Source organism: Cololabis saira, chromosome 8, assembly GCF_033807715.1.
Source record: "Cololabis saira isolate AMF1-May2022 chromosome 8, fColSai1.1, whole genome shotgun sequence".
Classification (NCBI taxonomy): Eukaryota; Metazoa; Chordata; class Actinopteri; order Beloniformes; family Belonidae; genus Cololabis; species Cololabis saira.
The window spans coordinates 14432337-14459963 of NC_084594.1; the positions used below are offsets into that span (position 1 = coordinate 14432337).

Sequence of the window (27627 nt, forward strand, 5' to 3'; positions counted from 1 at the left end):
TGACCCCTGAGCAATTATTACATAAACAATGGCAGTTAAAAACTCCCATAGTACATACGTACATAGTACATACATTTTACACACACACACACACACACACACACACACACACACACACACACACACACACACACACACACACACGTATATATATATATATACTTTTTATATATATTTTTTATATTTTTTTTATACATAGATATATATACACATATAAAGATAATAATGTGTGTGTATGTATCTATGTATAACTTGATTCTTAATTTTCTTTTAATCAGATGGGATTGCCTCTTTCATTAACATTTCAAAGCTAATAGGAAGGTAAGAGGCCCATCAAACAGATGGGGGACTGGCATCACTCCCCTCCACTCCTGTGAAGAAACTGGCTCTCAGCAGCAATCAAAGACGAACATTTATGGATAGACTTCCTGGGTGCACATCCATTGAGCCAAGTTACCTTTCAGGATGCCAACACATTAGTGCAATGTGAGTATTTTAGACTGACTATCAGTATTTCCCCTTCAACTCCAGTCCCATTTCCTTGGTACTGCCTGCGCACAAGACAAACCAACAAGCAAGCAGATACCCAGCAATGTTACCTTGCCAAAATGTTTTTTACATCCCCAGCACACAATGTTTAAATAGATGTTTGGGTAGTTCCATGGTGTGAACTATTTGAAATGTTAGACTGCTGAATGTTGTTTAAGTGTATTAAAGATTCAGCAAACATTCAATGCTGTTCCTCCAAAATAAGGTATAAGATAACGCATCAGTGTGCGGTCTCATTGCCCCTCCCGATGTAAAGCATGTGTTGGTCTGTCCTCAAAAGGGAATGCCATGCTGGGACAGTAACCAAACTCCTGTGACTTCAGATTGAGGTTGAAAATAACCTGAGACAAACGTTATACCACGTTATGTTCAGAGGATATGGTGCAAAGCTTTATAGCTTACTCTGAGTTTACTTAACCAAGTAAGTGATAAAACAAAGTGATAAAACACACTTTCAAGAGTAGTACCTTTTAAGAAAAATAAATGAATTGGTATCTCAAACAACCATCAGGAGTGTACAGAGTACTGAGGGGGGAAGAACCATTTACAAGTCACACTGTGGCACGTGGTCCACAAAAGGAGGGGTACGACACCTGGCAAGGCATTAGGAGGGAGGCTATTAGTACACCTGGCTGTGCAGTGTGGTGATCCTAAGCAGAGGTGGAACAAGTCATCAGAGAGGAAGCTGGTAAGACAAACTTTTAAAACTGTTTGTGAGGTATTAATGCTGCCAATTAAGTTGTTTGTGTTAGCACTAGCTTTAGCCAGAAACTGGCTTTCCTGAGAACACAGAGCCTAGTGGATGTAGTGGTGCATGTAGTATTATTATTATTATTATTATTATTATAATTATTATAATTATTAGTGGATTACTAGCATTTAAGTGAGTTTTTTTTTTTTTAAAGTGCAGCTAAGAAACAGCTAAGCAACTGACGAGATGACTGATCAACTCCAATATAACCTGCAGCACAAGGCCACAAAAGCAGCTGCCCAGAAGTCTTTGAACCTAGATAATGAGAGCAAAATTAATTTGGAAACCCAAGGTCGTGACACCCTAGATCTGTAGGGTTTTTGAGAGCACCTCCCCAATTCTCTTGTTATGGAGCAGCTCTTACAAACCAGATACTATTTTCATGAAAGACGCTTTAGAGATAAGTTGTGGACATGATCTGTAGGAGTGTTTGGACTGGTTGAGTAATTAAATACACCTCATAAGAACACAGTTTTCTCCCGTAGAATGTGACTTGCATCGATCAGGAGACAATTCACTCGATTTTTGTAGATCTATCGAACAAAACAAGTCCGACGGAAATGAAGGGCACTGCAATACTCTGCTATACTCTGCAGTTGTCATTTTTGATGGAAGGATTTTCAACATCCAGTTTAGTTTTTGCTGTACCATGAATAAGCTATTATTTTTTTATTTCTTGGATATTTATTCAGTTCCTTTTACACAATTCTACAACTCCAACCCTCCTTCCTCATCTTTCATATAATATTCAGTTGACATGCTCTAAACTCATTTCAATCACTAAACCTCTTAAAGCAGGGGGAATTCAACGGTGGCACAGTTGCTGCAGTCTGAAGTTATTGGCAGGCACCTGTAGAGGAAGCCATTTTTCCACCAAGCTCACTCTTAAACTCTGCAGCTTACAATCATTAATATGATAGTGGTCTGAGACTCCAAAAAGCTTGAAGCAGTTTGAAGAAAATCCAATTATGATCTTTGATTCCTCTCCAGAAACAGATTACCTATCTCACTAATGACATTTTCCTTCCCATTCATGCCCCCTCTAAATGTGACGATTGAGAGACTGCGTGGGTGTTCCAAATATGCTGAGATGATGACGGTCTATTTCTTACAGGTCTATCAGACGGCTCATATTATGTATAAATGCTTTTCTTGAGATTTGCAGCTGCATGAGATGAACTTTATAAGGATTATTTGAACCTCTCCATATATTAAGTGAGGGCAAGAGGGGAAAGATTTTTTTTTTTCTTCTGTCTTTGGAAGGAGTTTAATTCAAATGAAATGAGGGCAGACTGACATCCAGATATTTTTTATTTAAAACTACTTTGCCTGTTATAGTGGTAGCAGATGGGGCAAAGTCTGTCAATTCCACTGAGGACTCAGGATATAGATGTATAGCTAAAACTTCCAAAACTTCTAAAACTAAAAACTTTTTTTATATTTCTTTCCCCTCCTTAACTACCAGCAGTGTTGTATTAGTGGATACATTTGATTCTAGTAGTAATTTCAGAACCCTGAGTGCATCACACTATATTTATATCTAGGAAAGCTGTTCCTAGATATATCAGATTGTTAAAGCGTTTTCTAATCACATGTAAGGAGTAACTGCTCTTTCCTCAAGTCACCCTTGTGTACTTTAGGGCAGTGGTCCCCAACCTTTTCTGAACCGCGGACCGGTTTAATGTCTGACAATATTTTCACGGCCCAATCTAAAGGTGTAGTTGATAAAAACGAAATAAAATGACAAGATCGGCATTAATAACTGTGATATTTTCTCTATAGTAATAATAATAATAATGAATAATAATAAAACATAATTTTCGAAAAAATAAAATAAAATAATGGAAATTTTAAATTACCTTTTAATATGAGTATTTCTATAAATGTGTTTTTATGTCTCATTAACGTTATTTAAAGCCAGGCTTTTATTTTATTTATTAAGGAGACCGATATTTAGTGCTTTTATTTTGAAGGCGTCTCGCTGAGAAATTGTAAACATCCTGAGCTTCGGACTTCGATGGTAAAAGTTTAACGGCAGTAGAAAGTATGTCTGAAAGACTAAACTAGTGTCTTGAAAGCTAAAGTGGTGCACAACTGACACAAAAAACACCTTCTGATAAGGATTTGTTTTCTTTGCAAATGTTATGCCTTATTTATGTACATATTGAGTTTTTCTGTCAGCGGTAGGCCTGATTTATAGTTCCGCGTTAAATCGACGGCGTCGCCGCACACCCTACGCCGTAGGCTCTGCGTAGGTGTAACGCGGAACCATAAATCAGCCTGTGTAGCTGTTATTACCGAGCGAGCAGCAGCTGCGTCAGTCTGTATTTAAGTTAAATGAAACTTATATGAATGTAGAACTCTATTTTATTTTATTCCTTTATAGCTCTTACGGTGTGTTTGCAGTGTATTTATTGTACATCCAAGGAATAAAAACATTGTGAACCATCAGTTTGAGAGTCATCCATCATCAGGGGATGCTACAGAAATTATTTTTTCTCTCTGTGCGGCCCGGTACCAGATGACCCACGGCCCGGTACCGGGCCGGGGCCCGGGGTTTGGGGACCACTGCTTTAGGGTGTCGTTTGGAACAAAATATTAGTTGCAAATTTAGGACCTCCTCAGATTATTAAAAGGAAAGTTGTTTGTCTTTTGTCCTGGGAGAGATCACGCATTTCAAATGTTGCTGTATGTCGTCCACTGTGTAGTACACTGAATCTGGACTACAGAACCTGGAGATATATGTATGTATGTATGCATGAAAATTCCTTACAATATACCTTTGATACTACCTCTGTAGCATACAAAACTGGCAGCATTATAGACACACATACACTCGGGTGGAGAAGATTCCATCAACCATTAATGACCAACACCTGAGGCTAATTGAGCAGCAGCCACTCAAGTTCCAAAAGAACCAGCTCAGCTTTTTCATGTAATCACCCCCACCCTCCTCCATCTACAAAACATCAGAAAAGGAGTTATTATTTATTCCATGTAAGGAGTTCTCTCATCTGCCTCCCAATGCATTGATATTTCAAGTAAAAGATCACAGTCCATGTCTGTTTTCTTGCAGAGACTATCAGCAGTGTTGATCTGAAAGTTTTAAGAGTCCATGGATGAAGTAATCTTTATGAGAATGTACAGTAGTGATCACAAAGAACAAAGTTGATTTCAAGGGTAAAAATCAGGCCGGCTGGACAGATGGACAGGTTGGAAGGCAGAGGGCATAGCTGTTAATAATTCTTCTTTCTTGTCCTCAATGATCAGTTTTTCATTGGAATTCGGTAACTGACACAGCTGGGTAGTTACCATGTCTCCAAGGTTAAGGTATTTAATGCAAAACTGAGGGATTCAGAGAAGTGCTCCTTTGAAGTTTCTTGTTGGAGTCATATGGGAGCCTGCGAGGCTGTTCTTCACTGCCTGTGATATTGACATTAAAACCTAACTCATAGAATGATGCCAATTGAAATTTCATAGTGTTCCCTTTGGGAAGCTGGTGAGTTTTGCATGCCAGTGTGAAATGAATAATGAAACTTTCCTCAGTTTACTCCATTTATTTTAATGTGGAACTTTCCTTTGTTGCATCCTGAAGACTCACAGGGGCAATTATGCACATAGTACAAGTGTATAGTCAAAAGCAAAAAGTTGCATTCTTATCTCTCATAAGCATGCAATTGTGTACGAACGATAAATGATCAAGATGAGCTTTTTGTTGTTATGAATCACTGCAAACATGGGAAGTGTTTTAAGATGGGTTTGGAATGGCATTGCATTGCCAAATACTGGGTTATAATTTTAGTAATTCCTAGAAATGCACACGTCAGTGCAGCTAATCCATTTGAGGAGTTGAAGCAGTACTGGGGCGGGCGGGGGGTCACAAGTATAGAAAAATGACACACTTGGATTCAGCCATCTCTTGGGTTTACAAAGAATAGTCTGAAAAATATAAATTGTCCAGAGAATGCATGATGGATTCCATTCTCTGAGGAGACTGGTTGAAAATGAAAGAGAGGCAACAGTACCTCCAAAATAATAACTACATGTTACAGCTAATGCTTTTAGAACATCTCTGAATGCACAGCACACTGACCCTAGGGCTGCAGCAGAAGACCAAACTAGGTGCCTCATGTACAAAGAGTGCAGTGCACAAAAAAACGTGCGTACGCCACTTTCTACGATCACGGTCGGATGTTAAAGAGCATATTGCAGGTTGGAGACCCCTGTGAATCAATGTGTAGGAAAATAATGTAGGAACTGAATTTTCATTGAAATACGCATAAATATATACTACAGTGACCTCCGGAGTTGTTTTTGTGAGAGTATTTTACTTCCGCATCTGAAAAAGTTGAACCGGAAGTGACGTGACATCAGGGAGCGCGGTGAATTCAACAATAGGAAAAATAATGGATCTTAATGTTAGTTGTGACACTGAAGAGGTTGTGAATGTGTATTCACACCAATATGACAGGCCACAGCCTTATAATTACGAAACCCGTTAGGCCCCCCACGTTCTTTTGATTGACAGCTGAAACTCGCTTTTTAAAAGGCTGATTTATGGGTCCGCGTTACACCAACGCAGACCCTACGGCGTAGGTTACGCGGCGACGCACAGAGCGCTGCGTGCGCCGCGTACCCTACACCGTAGGCTACGCCGTCGATTTTACGCGGAACCATAAATCCGCCTTTATTCACTGCAGCACTCCTGCTCCGTGCTCCTGAAAGAAACTCCGAAAATAACTCCTTAAAAACGGGTGAGTACTTGTAATCTGTCTACGTTTGTACTTTCTAAACAGAAAACAGGCTTATTATCTTCTCTTTTTTCTGATTAAAAGCATCCGAAATAGCCGGGTATTTTTAAAACCGAATATTTCCCCGTATTTCCCCCCCTTCGTTTATAAAAAATGAGTATCCACATTACATCGTTGTTAAAAAAAAAAAAAACCTTCCACACATAAACGAAGATCTGCGTTTTCGACCACATTTATAAGCATTCCAAACCTGTAGATCATCTGGTCATCCGGCCTCCGGGCCGCCTCTGCGGCGCAGCTCCCCGGGAGCGGCGCCTCCTCCTCGGGCAACGAGCTGGAGTTTCCCCGTGTCCGCCGCGGAGCTGCCGCGTTAATCGACGCAGCCCTGCTGCGCGTCGCTGCGTACCCTACGGCGTAGGGCTAGAGGACATCGCTAATGGCAGGATCAGGATGGAGTGAGTCTTCAGGGATCACACTGATTTACTGGCCCACAACGATGACAGGCTGTTCAGCCGTTTCCAAGAGCCATCCTCTTGGAATTCTGTGCTGAGTTCCGACTTTGGAGAGGTCCATGGGGAGGAACCATGCACTACCTGTTCCCCTACAAATGCTCACTACACTTGGTTTCCTGGCAACCGGGTCCTTCCTGCAGGAGTTGGCAGACCGGTCAGGAATCAGTCAGTCTGCACTGAACTGTGCAATCCCAGCTGTATGAGACGGGATCATCGGCATGTCCGCCAAGTACCTCAGGTTCCTGTATGATGCAGCTGACCGTGCAAACATCAAAACACAATTTGCAGCAATTGTCGGTTTTCCTAATGTAATCAGCATGATCAACTGCACACACATTGCAATAAAGGTGCCATCTCTACGTTAACCGGAAGAATTTTCATTCAATCAACTTACAAATCATATGTGATGCACAAATGCACCTGTTGAATGTTGTGGCAAGGTGGCCTGCCTCCTACATCCTCGGCAACAGCATGGTGGGGATGAGGCTCCAAGCTGGCAGGGTGCAGGATGGATGGCTCCTTGGTAAGTGATGCGTTTACTATGTCGACTTTAAATAGTTACACGTTACAGTTCATTAATGTGTCTATTAATAATAACCAGTCATGTGACAGCTGCTAACCACTGAACCACTGAAATATCGGTGGCGCCGTCTGGACAGGACCGGGGGGATGCTGCTGTACCGCCCTGACGAGGTGTTGGATTGCCATGGCATGTGCCATCTTGCACAATCTGGCGCACCGCCATGGCATCCCACTGTGTGAAGTTGAGGAGCCAGCAAACGAGCCAGCACCACTCCTTGTGCAACCCCATCCAGCTGCCGTTCGGGCCTAACAACGTGTAATTGACATCATATAAATGGAAGTCAAGGTTAATTTTTAATATTATCAAATGTATTGTTTTATTTTGACAAGTGCGTCAGTTATGCTAGTTCATGTTGATTTCAGCAAGCGACTGAATTATTTTGTCTTGGGATTCCAGAGCAGCCTGCGCCAACTTCAAGATTGAGGTTCTTCAGGTGGGAGGGATGAGAATATGACCCCAGAGGTTACCGGTGTGGCCTCATCTGAATTAAATAAAATTGTAACAATATGAATTCAGTCAATCCAGTCTATTATTTCTAAGTGAGCATAAATAAGTTGTCATAACTGTGGGCTATGGTACACTTGAACGATTTAATAATTGACCTTGATCTGGATGCTGAATTAACCCAACACGTAGTATTCTGGTGGTAGTCTAGTGGCTACAGAGGTGGGCTCGCGTCTGGAGGTCCCAGGTTCAAGCCACAGAATGGCAACCAAGATGAACCACCTCGGGCCCTTGAGCAAGGCCCTAACCCCAATTGCTCCATGGGGTGTGTGTCTCAGATGCTTTTGCGCCCTGGGCGAACTGTCCTTCAAACGCCCCCCCACCCCCCATCAATGCACAGCCATGCATCTTTAATAAATAAATGAATAAGACAAATGAATGAAATACAGTGTGTATAAAAAAACTGTAAATTACTATAAATTCTTCACACATTAAAATCTATAAATAATGAATAAAATGAATAAATAAAACATACACTTAGGCTTATTCACATAATCTGAATTGAGTGCTCAGACTGTAGCAGATTTTTTAACCTGGCTCTTTCACCCTTTCAACAGGTGTAAAGAGGTAAATTGCAATCTAGAACTTGACTTTTCTAGCCATCTTTGCAACAAAATCATCAATTACATCATCATACGATATCTGTTGTGCAACTGTATGATTGATGCTGATGATGGCAAGTCCAGAGAGACGCTCCTGTGACATAGTGGACCTAGAGTATGTTTTAATGAGGTTCAGCTTGGAAAAACTCCTTTCTGCTTCTGCAGTCTTGTATCCCACAGCTCCTCACACAGACTCACAGCCAAAATAATTTTTTCCTCCATTTTGATTTTGTCTCTGATCTACAACCGGCGTTTTTTTCACCCTCCATTACTTTCTCTCCTATTGGGCGTGCCGAGATGTCGTCACAGCATGGCACAGTGAAATTAAATGTTCAATTTGGGGCAGTCAGGTGTGGCGCAACGGCTCGGCAGGCGCCCTCTCGTGCGGTGCAACGCCGCGGCAGGCGCCCTCTCGCGCGCCGCTGCGCTTTGCGCCCTCTATGCCCCTTTCACATAGAGGGTGCAAAGCGGCGACCGCTGCCGGCTTTCCCATTCATTGTGTATGTGCGACCGTGGCGCAAGAGCGGACCGCTCTGCCGCCAAGCTCGTGGCACGTAAGAGGGCGCCTGCCACGGCGTAGAGCCGCGTCTCCCTGCGCCTGCCGCGGCGTAGCGCCGCATCTCCCTGCGCCTTACGCGTTGTGACGCTGCGCCTGCCGCGAGGTTTGCGCCGCTGCGCTTTGCGCCGCTGCGCTTTGCGCCCTCTATGCCCCCTTCACATAGAGGGCGCAAAGCGGCGACCTCTGCCGACTTTCCCATTCATTGTGTATGTGCAACCGCGGCGCAAGAGCGGACCGCTCTGCCGCCAAGCTTGTGGCACGTAAGAGCGCGCCTGCCGCGGCATAGCGCCGCATCTCCCTGCGCCTTCCCCAGCGTGACGCCGCACCTGCCTGCGCCTGCCGCGAGGTTTGCGCTGCGGCAGGCGCGCAAGAGGGCGCCGGCCACGGCGTTGCGTCTGCACCCTACCCGGCGGTGCTCGTGCGCCCCCGCGTGGATTGCGCCCTGGGCAGTAGCCCATAGCAAAAACAGGCCCTGCTCAGATGTAAGTTGCTTTGGATAAAAGCGGCTGCTAAATGGTGGTAGTAGTAATAGCCCGGTGAGGACGGTGTCACGCACGATGAAGCACATGCATTGCTGAAATGGCACAAGGACCTCCATAGCTTGTCCACCACCTTTCCTGACTGCGCTTTGCCGGTCGCTTAGCCCACCGCATGTACAGCTTATGCCACAAGCTCCCACTTGCTTTTCTTCCTCTTACTAGTCACGTAAGAGGATAGGGAACCAAATAAGGCGGTTTTCCTTGGCTCCACTACTTTTACTAGTACCGTATTTTCGCGACCCTAAGGCGCACATAAAATTCTTTTTTCTTTTTAAAAATGTGCTGCGCGCCCAATGAAACGGTGCGCCGTATCTATTACCTGTATTACGGTAATGTAAGGCGGACGGCCACCATGAGAAAGCACCCGTGAGTTGCGGACGTGAATGAGACCATCCTCAGACGTTAAAGGGGGAAGGGGGGTGTGAAGCACAGTAGCGCTGGCGGAAGAAATGAAAATTGAACATTTTCATGGAGGTCCGTCTTGGTGCTTTCGCTTCATGAAACGGTGCCAGCGCAGAGGAGAGAATGGACCCGCGCGGTGGATAGACGATAGACGGGACCCGCGCGGTGGAGATCCACACAACGGGGTATGAAAAGTCGTAATTTATTGTTGTGCTTGCCTGCCACGCTGATGGACAGAAACTGCCGCCTATGGTGATTTTTAAAAGAAAAACTTTGCCTAAAGACATTTCATTCGAGTCATTATAAAGGCGAATGAAAAGGGCTGACTGGATGAAGGGATGATGATCAAGTGGCTGAGGCAGGACTATGTACGGTGACCCGGTGGTTTTTTTCACACATCATGTGTGGGCTAACGTGTCTGCTGGGACTGTTGTTCGGGCTTTTGCAAAAGCCGGCATTTCCGAGGGGCTTCACGGCACAGAAAGTGACTGACACCGAGGATGAGGACGTTTTGCGGCGCGTGTGTGCGCGCTCCGTGCGCCTTTTGGGTCGGTGCGCCGTATGTGTGTTTTAAATCCAAAAATTACACACAAAAATGAGGGTGCGCCTTTTCACACGGTGCGCCGTGAAAATACGGTACTTTTTTTTCTTGCTTTTGCGATTTCCATCATTTGCTTGGCCGGTTTCCAATGATATTCAAATAGACCTACTTGATGGAGGAGACAGGGCGGAGTGTTGTGCTCCCGCATGTGCGCTCGATTTCGAGTTGAATATGGGAAACGAACGTCACAATTCTCACAGACTTATGAAAACTGGACTAAATGAACTTAGAAAAAACGTTGCTTTGCCTGATGAGTCTTAAAGGGAAAGTTCGGTTTTTTACAACCTGGACCTTATTTCTGGCATTTTTTATGGTCGTATACTCACCCAGGTAAGTTTGGTGTCATTTGGAGTCCTTCGGAAGATATTAGGGTTTTTTTGCGAGCCGCTTCTCCATATAACGGTAGCGCATGGGGGCACCGCGGGACACAGACGATGCAGCGTCTAAATAACACATGATTGCCGCGAAACTCGTTCATTTATTTTATGAATCACTAGATCTGCTTCCAGGTCCTGTTGTCTACATCCGGGGCTTTGTGTGTAACAAATAAATCAGTTTGTAAACAAGACCTCTGAACTCATGAGGTCATCTCTGTGCGCGCACTCTGTCCTCTGTTCAGTGAGCTCTTCAGCCGTATACTCTGGCTCAAAACGGTAAGGACGTCCATCATATTCAAAGTCGTCGTCCACAACCTCAGAATTTGACAAATATTCAGACATGTTTCAAATAACTAACAGTAGCGAACTCCAGCTGTACACAGAGCTGTGTCTGCGATGCGCGCACAGAGATGACGTCATGAGTTCAGAGGTCTTGTTTACAAACTGATTTATTTGTTACACACACAGCCCCGGATGTACACAACAGGTCCTGGAAGCAGATCTAGTGATTCATAAAAGAAATGAAGAGTTTTGCGGCAATCATGTGTTATTTAGACGCTGCATCGTGTGTGTCCCGCGGTGCCCCGTTCACTACCGTTATATGGAGAAGCAGCTCGCAAAAAACCCCCTAATATCTTCCGAAGGACTCCAAATGACACCAAACTTGCCTGGGTGAGTATAGGACCATAAAAAATGTCAGAAATAAGGTCCAGGTTGTAAAAAACCGAACTTTCCCTTTAATGTCTGCTATAACATCTGGATGGTGAAGTTAATCATGAAACGATGGCCCCATTGATTGAGGCTAGTGGTGTTGGGGTGTGGATGGTGTTTTCTTGGCACACTTCTCATTTGTTCAATAAGTCTTTTTTTTAAATGATACCATAGGCTGAACCCATTTCTATATTTTGGTGCTCTGCCCAATGTGCATGAATGCAGGTGCTGTTCCTGTGTCTTGTGCTTTCATAAAGGAAAAAAAGTGTAATGTGGGTGCAGTGCTCTGACACCCCGTCCAATTACAGATAACCTGACAGAGAGCAAAGGCAACTAAGGAAAATGCTGTGTTTGGTCAATGTCTGACTTTCTTGAGCTGTACAACGGGAGTTTAAAGATGTACTGTGACCAGTGGTGGACAGTAACGGAGTAAATTTACTTGAGTACTGTACTTAAGTACATATCCAGAGGATTTGTACTTTACTTGAGTATTAGATTTCTTTGGTACTTATTACTCTTACTTGAATACATTTCCAAGACAAATATTTTTACTTTTACTCGAGTAAATTTCTAGGAAGGCTGAAAAGTACTCGTTACTTTCAGGTCTGCTCTTTTTTCTTCTTCCCTAAAATCCTATTGGACACAAGCTGTTTTTGTCAAAGGAGGAGACCTATCACAGTGCACGCTCTCCACTGGGATGTACGTAAAGCGCAAATACGTCAAGCCTCCTCAAAACGATACCGCCAAAGTAGCCTGCGTTTGTCAAGACAGAGCCGCAACAATGGCTACGCCTGCATCAGGAGAAGAAAGACAATCCGCTGAGTCGTCTGAGTCTGATAATGAGCCGGACTCGGAGCAGGGACTTTCACAAAATCCTTGGCCGTATCTTAACTCAATGTTTGAGTTCGACCGAGTAAAAAACGAGGGCACAGACAAATATATACAGAAAAAATAGTAATTTACTGATGTGGAAAATAAGAAATGTACTCTTACTCTTACTTTTACTTAAAGTAAATTTAAAAGCATTTACTTTTGGATACTTAAGTACCTTTAAAAGCAAGTACTTTTCTACTCTTACTCGAGTAATATTTTGACTGAGCTACTTTTACTTGTAACAGAGTAAATTTTGACCAGTAGTATTTGTACTCTTACTCAAGTACTGGGGTCGAGTACTCTGTCCACCTCTGACTGTGACATGAAGAGGAAAGCTTTGGTTTGGAAAGAAATCTCAAAGGCTGGGTTTATCAGATGTAAACCTATTGAATAAGTGGTGTGTTCTTTTGTTGTTTTTTTTGGGGGGGGGGGGGGGGGGGGATTCTATGCCTGATGGGTTTGGGATGTGACATTTGGACACTTCACTGCAATAAATCACTCTTTCAAAGGCTCTCCAATGCACTTGAAATGAGGTAAAACTGTTCTTCCAATGGCTTACGCGCAGACCTTTCACAGTATTGTATGACATTTAGATTTTAGTATGAAGTTTCAAACTCCAGATGCAGAAATATACAGTTTGCAGCTAGAGGATTTTATGTGATCAACAGCTTAATGGACAAAATAGACAATATTGTATCTGAAAGCCTTGAAAAGCATGGAGTGTGAGTTACAGATGATAAATACCCAGGCAAACATTGTCATTTTAAATAGCTTGTTGGATCTAATATTTGAAATTTAGTATCTGCTAGCCTGTACATTGACAATCTTCATGAATTGTCTTTGCATCTGTAACTGCACTTCATCCCAGAGATTCTTAACCCTTAGATCAGGGGTGTCCAAAGTCGGTCCTCGAGGGCCGGTGTCCTGCATGCTTTAGATGTATCCCTTTTTTTTTTATCAAACCGTGATACAAGGAGCTTGGTCATCAACAGGACTATTCAGACTTTGATGACGACAGTTAATTTGAATCAGATGTGTTGATGCAGGGAAACAACTAAAACAGGCAGGACTGCGGCCCTCGAGGACCGACTTTGGACCGACTCACTTAATCCCACTTTAGTTTTTGTTTTCATCCTCACAACAGGATAGAGTATCCAGAAAGGTCTTCTTGCCTTCTTTGCTCCTCACTATATGCAGACGTAACAAAAGAAGAATACATTGCAGTTCTTACACCAAATGTTGACTATACAATCTTTGATACTTGGACAGATCTGACGGCTCCCTTTGGTTGACCCTGTCTGGTTCTTTCCTGTGGCTGGGTTATCGCCCCACAGCTTTCCATTGACTCTTGGATAACGATATCAGTGATTAAAGCTCCTGTGCATCATTTGGTGAGTTCGCTTCTTTTTTTTTTTTTCCTCTCAACTTTCTGTTGCATCATGTGGTATGAGGAACCTATCCTTGGTGGAATTAATTAACTTTTAAACTCAAATTTGGAAGAAGACATTACATCTGTGTTAAGAATCTAGCCTCTCTCCAAAGTGGTTGAAGCTGGATGTATTTTACCACACTTTAGATAATTGAACACGTTATAACTATTACTCTTGTTTATAAAAAAACATGTACTACATTAGCACTCACCAAAAAGGGGATCTTGTGCATAACTGGAGAATAAATGGTGGTCACACTTTTGCTTGGGGTTTCCCCCACTCCCATTTTTAATTTCTTTAAAACAATAAAGTCGGGTCAGATCGGGGAAATATTTTGCCAATCAATTAAAAGTAAACAAAGAAAAAATAACCATAACATCTATCAAGGACCAATCGGGGGAAATTACACATGATCCCTGTTTAATAAATTCAGTTTTTAGAGACTTTTACTGTAAACTCCATCGAACCATCACAAATCGAACCATCCGACTAATCTATCGATCAGTTTCTTGGAAAAATGTATCTGCCGAAGTTACATCAGGAGCAGGTTACGAATTTAGATTTGCCGCTCTCAATAGGAGAATTCCATGAAGCTCCTCAGCATATGCCTAATAATAAAGCTCTGGGCCCAGATGGCTTTCAAGCCGAATTCTGGAGCTTATTAGCACCAACATTTTATAAAATGATCCTAAATGTTAGGGAGAATAAAAGCTTACCCTTAAATATGAATTCTGCTAATATTAGTCTCTTATTAAAACCGAATAAGGATCCTTTGCTCCCATCAAGCTACCGCCCAATATCATTGATGAATGTAGATCTTAAAATAATCAGCAAAGCTCTTACCAAATGTCTGAAAAGAATTACTCCTTCTATTATACATCCGGATCAAACAGGTTTCATTAAAGGTAGACATTCTTCTACTAACACTCGTAGATTACTTTAATATTATAGATCATTCGAGTATCAACAAACAGGAAACTACTATTATATCTTTAGATGCAGAAAAAGCATTCGATCGGGTAAATTCAGAAATTTCTATTGGCAACTTTACACAAATTTGGATTTGGCAAATCTTTTATTGACTGGATAAAGATATTGTATAGCTCTCCCAAGGCACATGTAAGGACAAATGATCCAATCTCAACAAGCTTTAACTTGCAAAGAGGTACCAGACAGGGTTGTCCTCTTTCTCCTTCACTATTTGCAATATTTATTGAGCATTTAGCAGCCGCTATTAGACAAAATCTAAATATTAAAAAGGTATACAATGCAAAACTTTAGATCACAAAATAAGTCCTTATGCGGATGACGTACTACTCTTCCTCCAGAATTCACAAACCTCACTATCACAGACAATTGCACTTATAGAGGGATTTTCATCTCTGTCTGATTATTCTATTAATTGGTCTAAATCCACAGTTTTGTGTGTTAACTGCAATTTTAGGAATACAGCCAATACTAAATTACAATCAAGGAACATTAGATATTTAGGCATAAATATCTCCCCTAGGCTGTCAGAGTTAATAAAATTAAATTATGTTCAGCTTTTAAAGAAAATAGAAAATGATCTTTCCAGGTGGAACTCTCTTCCCATTTCACTCATGGGAAGAATAGTCACCATCAAAATGATGGTTTTACCAAAAGTAAACTATTTTTTCTCAATGATACCATCCAAACCCCCTCCTTCTTGGTTTAAGTCATTGGATTAATATGTGTCAAAATTTCTGTGGAAGAATAAAACACCACGTATTAGCTTGAAGACATTACAAAAATCCAAAGAATGTGGAGGTTTGGATTTACCTAACTTCCAGTATTACTTCCTAGCGAACAAACTACAGTATATTTTAAAGGAGCATGAGGCTCCTTTTAAGAAATGAGACTCTTTAGCGCCACCCTTCGCCACGACGGCCGTCGGGGGTACTGCAGCCAACAGCAAAGCCGGCACGGGAGAATGGGGAGAACGTGCATGCAGCGTCATGTGACGTCACATCCGCCGCCCAGCGCGGGACATTCGGAGTCCGAATTGCAGCACATTTTGCAGCACACAGTCTGTTCAAGGCAACGGAGAGATACACTAAAGGGCTCATTCGTTTTGGTTTGGAACGTTTCATCTGACATTATTACTAGAAAACTTAAAACGTATACTAATTTTTTTCATAAATCCTGCCTCAAGCTCCTTTTAAAATGGTCGAAAAATCATTCTTTATATAGTCAATGGCTGAGCAAGTGTTTTGCAATGATCTGGAAATCTCAGATTTACCATTTATTAGTCAAAGCATTAAACATCACAAATGTTTCAAAAGCATTAATATTAGCACAACTCTGACAGCCTGGTGGGAATTCTTTAAAGTAGCTAAAGTTTCACTTTTTCCATGTGACCGCAAACCCATATCCTGGGTTTGTATGTGTATATATGTGTATGCGTATATATAAATATATGTATATTAAATATAGTAAGAATGCACATATATATGCCTTAGGTTTTTACCAACAAATAAAGTCCAAATATAAAAAAACAGTCACTTTTTACTATGTTCCTTCTCTGGTAATCTTTTACTGGCCTAGATATTTGTAGTAACAGGTGCCTACACATTTCTGTAATACTGAGACTGCAGGCTTACTTGTGCTTTTTTTTGTTTTACTTTTGTGATATGTAATCCTTATCGAGGGTAGGTTTCCTATGGTTAGGTTCAGCTTTTCATCTTCTGTCAACTTTTATTTTAGCTCCTATTAAGAAGATTGCTTATTAAAGAAAATAATTTTGATATAATGACTCTGTTCCTGAGGTTTTCTTGCTTTAGAAACCTTTAGAGACTGACAACGATCCACCTGTGAGACTGTAGAATCACTGTGTCATGCTAATAAGCAATTACATCCACAATCACCCATGTTAATTCATTTGAGTGGGAGGTCAGCATAATTCATTTTCATTTTATGAAACTAAGAATGGCATAAAATTAATGTACCTCCTTTTTTAAAAAAAAAAAAAGCGTTTAAGAAGCAATCTTCCATTCACAGGGTAGTCGGGTCCTTCAGTATACTGCTTTAATCATTCATTTAATATTTAACACTTGAGTTGCTTTTTTTTTAAGTCTTACTCTAGTCCAGAATAAAGATGGCACCTGTTTTTAATAAACTGTCCACATGAGTATATTTTGTCCTTACAACATCAGTAAATTACATTATGAATATAAACTTGGATCAGTATTGCAAGGATTTTTAATTTCTTGGCGAAATAATACATTTTTCAATCTTTGCCTTCTGACCAAAAATTGGTTAGAAATAAAATGTACGTTGTTATAGGCCTGGGCGATAAACCGCAAATTTACCGTTACCGACATTCACTGCGATGACCGACGTCATTTTCCCATGTTGGTAAATCTGGTGTTTTGATTAAAAAAAGAAAATAAACATCTTTGTATGTTTTGACTGTGTGTGCTGATAGGCTATTTTCATTCCCCTTTAACCCCTTCCCCCCGATGGACCCAGTACCGGGTCCAGCAGCTGTATACACCAGTTCATGTGTGGAAAAAATTACTCAAGTGTTTCTCAAACAAGAGGCCCTGAAGCCAATATGTCAAAACTCCAAGTACGTTTTGTCAACAAAGTATATGATTTATAACAACTTCAATACATATGCAACAAATGATGGGCCCCCCAACACAAGCAACATCCACAACAAAACGCAAAAGAACGCAAGATCAATTTTCTCCACCCCAACTTAGTGGGTATCATATGAAACTAGAAAAGCTACACTTTCAGATGAAACTGAACATAATCCTTTCCAGGCCGACCACTTCATGCCAATCTCAAAACAAACCAAAAGCCAAAATTCACATTTCACAGCCAGCACATCAGATTGCGTGTTCATCACACAATACGTCAGCAAATCCCAGAAATATTCCCACCTAAAGCAGTATATTTTATTTCCTTACTGGTTTGTTGTCATTTCCAGTCTATGCACACCATTTTTTGACTAAAATTCACAGCTTAATCCTTCATAGTAGAGAAACTGTTTAATCCACCGTCATTTCATATCCTGCCGGTCAAGGCCATTTTGTTGACTTCTCGTGGCTTTTGGGAATTTACGTAAAGTTTGTTGACATTTTACATGTCGCAACCTTTCAAACGAGATATTACACTATTACGAGACTTCATCCATCAGGCCTCTACCGTTGAGCGTAAACTCTGGAGCACGGCAGCCATCTTGGCTCCGTGGCGTACAGTTGCACAGCACGTAGAGCGACAACCACCGAGAGACCCGCACAGAGCGCAGTGATTCTTGGATTGAGATTTTACATTTACAAAATCATGTATCAAAGTATTTTATAGCCATATTCCCTTCAAAAAGGGTAAAAAAACACATTTGACACATTTTGGCACAGTAAAGGTACTGTATCCAAGTGGCCAAATGGAGAGTCTGCCTGGTACTAGGGGTGGGCAAAAATATCGATATGGCAATATATCGCGATACTTTTCCAGCCGATTCAATATCGATATTCAAAATTTGAATATCGATTTTTTTTTTTTTTTTTTTTTTTTATTTAATTTTTTTTTTTTTTTTTTTTTTTTTTTATCCCCGATTTTCTTCCCATTATATCACCCAGTGCTCCTACCTAAGTGACAGTCCTGGGCATTGCCACTCTCTACCAACCCTGGGAGGGCCCTGCACTGAGCTCAGGTTTTATTTCACGTTTTATTTCATTTTATAATTTATTTTTTATATAACACAATTGCCTGTCCTTAAAAAATGAAAAATAATGGACAGAGGTTTATTTATTTATGGATTTATATCTATACTGACTGATCACTGTGCCTGTCCTTGGTTTTAGTACCCATCTTTCTTGTGTTTATTATCATTTGCCACATAATTAAAGCAACCTCATACTAAATTTAATGTTAATTTCATATGATGTAAATAATATGAAAAACATATACAAATATGTTGTAACTTTAGCTTGTATAGTTATAATAAAACATTATTTTGACTCAGTTTGTCCCATGAATTGTCACTATAATCTGATGAACGTGCAACTCGGATTTTAAGATCCATCACTATCATCTGATGTACATATATACAACTTGGATTTTAAGATGTGTAATGCATTTTTAAATTTTTCGGTGAACTATGTAGAATATAATAATCGGGATATCGCATAATCGGGATATCGCAATGTGTATCGTATCGTGGCTCAAGTATCGTGATGCGTATCGTATCGTGAGGTCCTTCCCAATACCCATCCCTACCTGGTACTATCCACACTAAAACCTGATGAATGAATGCATATTCCAAAATATTCCATTGAAGTGGGTCTGGCAAAGATTTACAGAGGAAGAAATGTTATGGTAAATGGCTTACACTTATATAGCGCTTTCCAGCTGTACTCCTACAGCCCCAAAGCGCTTTACACTGTAGACATTCACCCACACATGCACACATTCACACACCGGTTGTCGGCGGAGCTGCCATACAACGGCGCTGGCCTGACAACCGGGAGCAACCGGGGGATTCAGTGTCTTGCCCAAGGACACTTTGGTGGACACAGGAGGTTCAAACCACTGACCTTCAGGTTCAAGGGCGAACGCTCTACCAACTGAGCCACCTTCCCCCAGTTTTAAAAAAGACTGTACATTCGATAAACAAGGCTTAATTGCTAAGATCTTTTTTCTTTAAATGGTCAGTATGTGTGAAACACATTTTTTTTTTTTTTAATAATTTTTAAACATGTCCGCACTTATACTTGAAGTGGCCAGAACCCTGCACGGCTGTCATTTTCCACACTGCACAAATCCTATAAATTTTCCCATCTGCATTTGCAGATAAACAAGAAATACAATCCACCGGCTTTACTGTTTAAACCTGGAGTGCAAATCCAGCTGACGGATTCGTAGGAGATTTTCTTTGCAACCTGTGGTTTCAACGTTAACAGACTGTGAACCAGCAACCCTGGACATGGAATAAATTGCATCAGATGCTATCATCAATCTCTATATGTTGGCAGCATGTCTTATAGACTTACTAGATCCATGGAGTTGTAGTTTTCTGGATTGTGTTGTATCTCGGTCACACAGCTTCATTCATAAAGCATTCCTGACAGATCTGTGTGCACTTGGGCTTTTAAAGTTATCCAGGCCAAAAAAAGTGGCACTGCACAATTTAACTGTTATAAACACTGAATGGGGCTCTTTTCTTTCTTCTGGGGTGGAACTTATTTGCCTAACAAGTATAATCAATTTTGGCATACAGAATAAATGATTCAAGCCGATGAAAAGATCAAGTATGATCATTCCTTAAAGTCTTAATTCAGTTGCATATTTATGTATTTATATGCAAGATTCATTAATATACTTATCTAAAATTGGCTTCCCTTCATCTGTATCTTTACATTTTACAATTCTTGCATCCAAAAGCTTCTAAATGCCAAACTCACCCAACAGAGCACTTTACACTCAGAGCCTACTTGTGGTTTCTCAGAGTTTCCAAAGGTAGACTTGTTGCTAGAACCTTCAGTTATCAGGCTCTGCACTTGTGGGACTTTCTCCAAGTTGTTAGAGATGCAGACAACCTCTAGTTTTTCTTTTTTTTAAGATTCTGATTTAAACATACCATTTATATTTTTATTTATTAAAAGAAAAACCTGTCAAATAGCTCAAGGCCACACATTTCCATCTTAAAGAATACTAAGCTTTTCCTTAATAACATTACTTAGAGGTCAAAAAAAGATTGATTTATAGTTTAATTTGCAGCTCTCCTCTTCTGTGTAATGTAAAACTACAAACACTTGCTCTTGCTCAAACCGGATAAGCCTGTCTAATCGGATACTCTCAGGTGTTGGGAGATGCCGGTTATGCAATCACCAGTAATGGACTTCTAATTTACATCAGTTTAACAATTCAGTGTGTTCATCTGATAGTAAATATTGCAGAAAAAGTAGTTTTCCCTCAAGTTTCTTTTTTGTGAAATGACGGAACTCTTTTTAATCAGTCTGACTTTGAAGCCCTTCACTGAGCCAAAACGACTGCCCATAAACTCACTAATGATCTTGCGCTGGCTGCCAGTGTTAAGGATTGCTCTTGTTTAATCACTCTTGATCTAAGCACTTCCTTTGATACAGCCTATAGCTCGATTTTACTTGGAAAAGAAAACTTGGCATTTATATGAAAACCCTTGTAATGAAATTGATTGAATTGGATTAAAAATGGATTAGAGTGAACTGTTTTGAATATGGGGATTATTATGGTACTAAAGTGGACTATGTAATTCAATTTGACTTGTGCTTTTGGTGCTAAAATATCATGGGATTAAGTTGGCTGAAGTTAAGTGGTCACCTAAATTTAAAAAATATGTATTTGATGTGTTGAGTTTGATAGTAAAATTCTTTCATCATATACTCACCAGTAATTTTGTTTTGACTGGCTCAGTAAATCGTGTGCGTGTGTCTGTCAACATATGAAAGTGGTCTTAAATCGTATTTCGTGATCTGAGCTGTTCAGACAGCCAAAAGAAATTGGAGATGGGCAAAACAAAGAAGAAAAACTACAAAGTATTCAAATCGGCAGATCCCAATTTACCCCCATCACTTGGACTAGAATAGCCCATGTGAGCAGTATGACCACTGCCAAGAAAGAAATGCATTGCTGAGGGTGCACTTAATCACTGGTCAGGACTAATGTAAACAGAACTAACACGGGGTGGCGGGTCGTGGGTGGAGTTTCTTGACAAGACTAGGATGTCGACAAACTCCTCGTCCTATAAATCTTTTTTACAGTAACATACTCTGCAACTGGCTACTAAATTGAGAAGCCAAGGCTTTGGAGTTAACAAAACCTGGGTCATTAACAAACTGAGGAGTGTTAGAAAGAAGTTCTTCTCGGTCAAATGCAACAGCAGAAATGGCAGAGGGAGACTGCTGGTCATATTTGTGCATCACAATTTGAGGGGAAGTCGCTCCACAATTCCCGTTGTTGTTAAGCATGGATCCGCCACCTGCTCTCTCTTGCATCTAGCCAACTCTTATGTTTATCAAGCCAGCAAGACCAACCAAACAGCCAACGGGGCATCATCTTACGTCACACCACTCAATAACACCGCAGGTCATATTCCTTCAACTCAACTTGGCTTCAGGCACCGGGGAGGCAATAACACGCCTTGAATTTACGTTGCCCAGTGTGCTTTAACCACGTTCTTCATCCAAGGATAACGGGGTCTAATCTAAAAACGCTGAAAAATTTCAACTACTCACTTCCGGGGGGGTAGGGGAAGGTGAAGGGGGAGGGGAACTGCTTTAACACCCTCATTATTTTAAGTGACTGAGTATTTTGGCATTCAAAAGGCCCTTATGTGGGCCAGCAGATTTACAAAATCTACCATCATAGGATTGAGAAAAATGACTAGTTTGCAGATGCTTTTATTCAAAGGAACTTAAAAGTGAGGAACCAAGTTACACTAGAGTTAAGAGACATTTGCCGTACGTCCTGTTCCCATTAAATTAATATGAAAAGAGAAATGTTGAAGGTGCCAAAACCGGCAATGTTAAAGGTAAAGTGCAGTTAATAAGTTAGGATTTTAGGTTAGAAGAGTTCTTCTTGAAAGAGATGCATCTTGAAGAGTTTCTTGAAAATAGACAGGCGAGGGGGGTACGGTGGCGCAGCAGGTAGTGCAGCCGTCTCACAGCAAGAAGGTCCTGGGTTTGATTCCTGCCGGGGACGCTGTGGGCGCTGAAGTGCGTGTTAGTTCCCCCATGACTTCAGTGCCCACACCCTGGGTGGGGTTGGCGAAAGGGCTTTTCTGTGTGGAGTTTGCATGTTCTCCCGGTGTTCCCCATGGTAGCTAATGTGAGCTACCCTCACAAAAACATGCACACAGTCCTGAGCTATACTGCCCCCTCTGGCCAACCGGGGCGCCAGATGGGGTGGGGAGGATCTGGCCGGAATAGCGTGATCTTTCCACGCGCTACGTCCGGTCAGAGAAACCCCACCCTGTCTGGTGAAAAGAGGCGATCCGTCACTCCTCAGGATAAGAAAGAGACCTGAGCTCAGTGTAGGGCCCTCCCTGGGTTGGCAGAGGAGAGCAATGCCCAGGACTGTTACTTAGGTATGAGCACTGGGTGATGAAATGGGTAAAAAATCGGGGATAAGAAAATAATAAAAAAAAAAAAAAAGAAAATAGACAGGCGAGCCCCAGCTTTGCAACGTTTTTTTTTTTAAGATAATGTACCATTTATATTTTTTTATTTATTAAAAAGAAAAGCCTGTCAAATGGCTCAATGCCACACAATTCCATCTTAAAGAAGCTTTTCCTTACTTAGAAGTCAAAAAAAGATTGATTTATAGCTTAATTTACAGGTTTCCCCTTCTATGTAAAGTAAAACTACAAACATTTTCTCTTGCTCAAAGCGGATAAGCCTGTCTACTCGGATACTCTCAGGTGTTGGGAGATGCCGGTTACGCAATCACCAGTAATGGACCTCTAATTTATGTCACTTTGACAATTCAATGTGTTCATCTGATATAAAATATTGGAGAAAAAGGTTTTTTTGTGAAATGACAGAACCTGACCTATGACCTGTCCTATGATCGCTATGATTTTAGAGAGGTTAGAAGGTTAGAAGAGAAGAGCATCTTGAGGAGTTTCTTGAAAATAGACAGGCAAGCCCCAGCTTTGATGGTAGCTAACTCATTCCACCAACATATCAAAAATTCAATAGAGGAACCTAATGTTCGGGGAGGAGTATAGGCCGTAACGATCAGTTTAAATAACTGTATATAGACCAGGAAATCACTTTATAGGCAAGCATTAGTGACTTGACTGAAGCAGACGAGGATAACCAGTTGAGTTAAGGAAGTAATGGTTTGACATGGGCCCCATTTGATTGGTTAAACTCCAGATCCAATGCTGCGTTCTGGACATAAAGCCCCAAGGAACTGTTTTGCCTCTCGTTCTTTTTTCCAGAGATGCATCCTACCGGAAAAGTCAAGTTTCAAAGCCTTCAAAGTTTTGTAATGGGAAGAAATATAAAAAACAAACCCATTGAGGGGCAAAAACAAAACAAAAACTGTTTCACAGGGCTGGGGATTTTAATTAGTTGAATAAACAAAAAATCAATTTCAAATCCACATCATAAGGCAACAATTGAGAATTCCCAAGTATTGAATATGTATCGCAGTCAATGGGAACAATGAGCACAGTAACTCAATAGCCCAATTATATTCTTGTAAAATGAAGAATATATTCATTTGCATCTTTAAATGTGCAGATAAAACTGAAAAGATTAAATTAACTTCTCAAACCTTTTGAGATTGAGACGATATTGCACGTTAACCTCAGTTGTTAAATTGAGGCTTATTTCAACATGTTTAAGGGTTTACCTGTCCAGTCTGTCCAGGGATTTACAGCATTGATCGTTTTAGTATTGATGCCAGGTTTTATTGTACAGACTAATACTTTGACTCACTTATAAGCCTTCTGTTTTGTGCCAGCGTGCTGTGATTTGAGCAGTGAGCCAGAGTTTAGATGTTCAAGCGACTGTGTGAACATCACCAAGGCTGTCCTCATGCTCGCTCTCAGTGAAATGAGGCTCAGTTCAGCAGCTTGTACCTGCTCCACACTGTTACCCTGACAGAATCAATATCCAATTCAGACTACCCTGGCATTTGTAATCACCACCTTACAGACTGAATCACTTGTCCTTAAAATCTGTCGCAGCTCAACAGGCTTCGTCTCTATCTGCCTGGCCTAATGGCATGTCTTCAAGGCAACTCCCACTCATACCAGCATTACCATCTTCACCGCCGCTGCCTCTGCCATTGCTCTGCCTGCCAAATACAGTGTTAAGTTTCATGCCAGCCATCTATTGGACTGCTGATCTTGCCATTTTGGATAAACCGCATAATAATATTGAAAAGATGGTTAAAGCTATTCATTAATATTTTTTTGTAAAGGAATTTAGCAGTAAAACTAAGAGGTCGAGTGTGTCACTCTGAAAGTATATATGTATTCCAGGGCTCCAGACTAACTTTTTTCACTAGGAGCACAGTAGCCCCTAACTGAAAATTTTTAGGGGCACAATCAGAAATTTTAGGAGCGCACATCGTTTATCGACACGCTAACCAAATTTTTACATTTCTACTACATTTCAGTGTATTGCACTTTTAAAGATGCCGCAACATAAAGTAAACTGACAGCACCATTGCTGTCATTATATATTAAAAAAACATACATTCACATGATAAAAAAAGTGCTTGGTAACAAAGTGCTTAGTAACCTTTCAGCCATGAATTTAACTGTTAAACACAGTACTTAACAAATGTACAAATATTGGGGGTACTGGCCAATAACATTTCCCTACTTGTGTCTTTACTAAAACCCTGAACTTACACCAGTTGACCAAATTCACTGCCTTCACTCAAATAACTAAGGATCTTACCAAGAAATATTCTTATTTCTAACCTAAAAATGCCATTACACCTGATAACACACATCACTTAAAAGGTTAGGTGTTTTTCCCACGTGTTAAAATTTAACTTTCATTTGTGTCAAGCAAATTTTAAGTTCTAGTTACGTTTTAAGTTAGAGTTTTGGCAGTGTTCAAAATAAAATTATGAGACCTGCTGTATTGGAGCACATTTTCTTTTTTTTTTTTTTCTTTACCGGGTGAAGGCTGATTTATGGTTCCGCGTTACAACAACGCAGAGCCTACGCCATAGGCTCTGCGTCGATTTAAGGCGGAACCATAATTCAGGCGGGGAACATATAGGAGAACAGACCAGAAGAATATAGAGTGGATTCAAAATAAAAGTTAAGCACTGAGCTACATGTGTCTCCCGTCTGGGACATTGCAGACTCATTGCCTGAGCATGATGTTACTAAAACCAAACATACCCGCCGCCTTTTTCTTCTAACTTTATGTGCGCGCCGCGGCGGCAGCTCGTTGTGTCGCATTAAATGTGGTCCGGGCGTAATACCTGCTTTGAGCTGGTGAAATTAAACGAAAAAAATAAATAAATAAATAGATCCCCCAACTCATTCCCTTTCACACTCATTGGCCTGCAAATATGCGGGTTCATTGACGCACCCCTTCCACGTTTAACGTGTAAAAAAAAAAAAAAAAAAAAAAAAACTGGCAAATTTACTAGTCGCATGCGTGCGAGTGGACATGAAATTCAGTCGCACATACTCAAATTTTGGTCGCAAAATGCGAGCATTTGGTCGCAGTCTGGAGCCCTGTATTCTTTCTAACACTGCAGGTGGTGTAATAGGGCATAGTTTGGTAAAGATGGATCCCTAGAGATGCACTTATTAAAGAGAACAACTTTCTTCCATCCATCTTTTGATCTGTACATGCTTTTTATTCAAGGCCATGGGTATCCAGCGCTTGGCGTGAAAGGCAGGGGTACGCCCTGGACAGGCTGTCAATCCATCGCGAGGCCACATATAACAAACCTCACACGCACTCCTAAGGGCAATTTAGACCAATTAACCTGATATGCATGTTCTTAGACTGAGGGAGGAAGCTGGGAAAACCCAGAGAGAACCCATGCAAGCACAGGATAAACATGCAAATTGTGTAACTCCAGAATTCTGAATATTAATCTGTGAATGAAAAACAATTCTGGTCTCAGTGAAATATGTTAAGCAGAAGCAGTTTAAGAATGTCAGGAATTATTTAGAGGGTGTTTAGACCCACTTCTACTATTTAATTATTAAAAATGTCCTAAATTATGTGAACTAATAAAGCATCTCTTAATTAAGAAGAGATTATTTGTATCCCTCGAAAAAAGAAAATTGTCATTTTTGCGTCAGTTTCACATTTTAATGGCTTTTTTTCATAATTTATTGCAAGCTCATAAACCCATCGGTATCAGGAGATCTGATTATACTGTATTTCCCCCCAGCCAATCTGTGTATCATGGCACTGGGTTTTATTTTTGGTAAATAAAGATGCAAAATGCAACTGCACCATGTATTGTGAGCCGAGGGAGTGGTGACGTAGCCAAGTCGTCCTTGAAACTTGAGTTTGAATGGAATATTTTTTTATTTTTTGGTCTCCCACTCACAGCAGTTAACATTTCTTTGCCAGGAGAAACAACTCCTGGCAGAGCGCTGTAGCAGTTTAACAGTGTCTTCTAACTATATTACAAGTATAATCTTTTTTTTTTTCTGTCTCCCCCCTCTTCCATTTACTCTACTCTGCCTGAAGGAACTTGCGTTATTACTGCTGTGTTGTAATTTGATCTGTTTTGTTGTTGAAACATGTGAAACATTTCTTGAAAGCAGTTGATTTTCTCATTTAAATATTAACTACTTGTTTTCACTCGAGGTAATTTGTGACATGGCTCACTTTTATCCTTAACCTCAACTCAGTCTGGTTCTTTGGAGACGCAAAACGGGCGTTCTGCGAGACAGTAATTTGCACTTGGAAGCGTCCAGAAGAAGTGGCACTCCTTAAATTCCAAACCTCAACTGCAAAGTTTGTACATCTCATGATGTACAAACGGCTGAATACCAAGGTATTTGCTTTTCAAAACACTTTGAGCTTCTACATGTAGCACAACTGGACTTTGATGGGGGCCAGTAAATGCCTTGAGATGCAATTTGTCATGTGATTATTGATTGAACTTTCAACATCGATACAGTCATCTTGACATGAAGTCTTGACTTTGTCTGTTTGGCTGTACTATCATGCAAAGTACATTTGGTCCAGGGTTTAAAAATTAGTGGACTGTGCAAATTGAGTCACTATATGCAATGTTACGTTTTCCCCATGTTTCATAAATGTTACAAGATACCAAAGCGTAACGCATTCCATCGTCTGAAGTAATAGCTATGAAGGGGGCCAGAAAGGTTTACGGTATGACCTGCTCTTTATGCAGTGCAGGATTAA

General features: G+C 40.8%; 1 protein-coding gene and 1 long non-coding RNA gene across 2 annotated transcripts in view; both read left to right on the forward strand.

Moving 5' to 3' along the window:
* Positions 1 to 1193: 1193 nt before the first annotated feature.
* Positions 1194 to 7648, forward strand: LOC133448374 (uncharacterized). The gene is made up of 4 exons (XR_009782964.1): positions 1194 to 1237; positions 7004 to 7086; positions 7223 to 7431; positions 7543 to 7648. It is a non-coding gene; the product is annotated as an uncharacterized LOC133448374 (long non-coding RNA).
* A 5938-nt stretch (positions 7649 to 13586) lies between these two features.
* Positions 13587 to 27627, forward strand: part of slc16a1a (solute carrier family 16 member 1a) — a 47932-nt gene continuing 33891 nt past the window's right edge. Inside the window, exon 1 of the mRNA XM_061726826.1 lies at positions 13587 to 13705. The gene's annotated coding sequence lies outside the window, so the exon portion shown is untranslated. The remainder of the gene's footprint in view (positions 13706 to 27627) is intronic.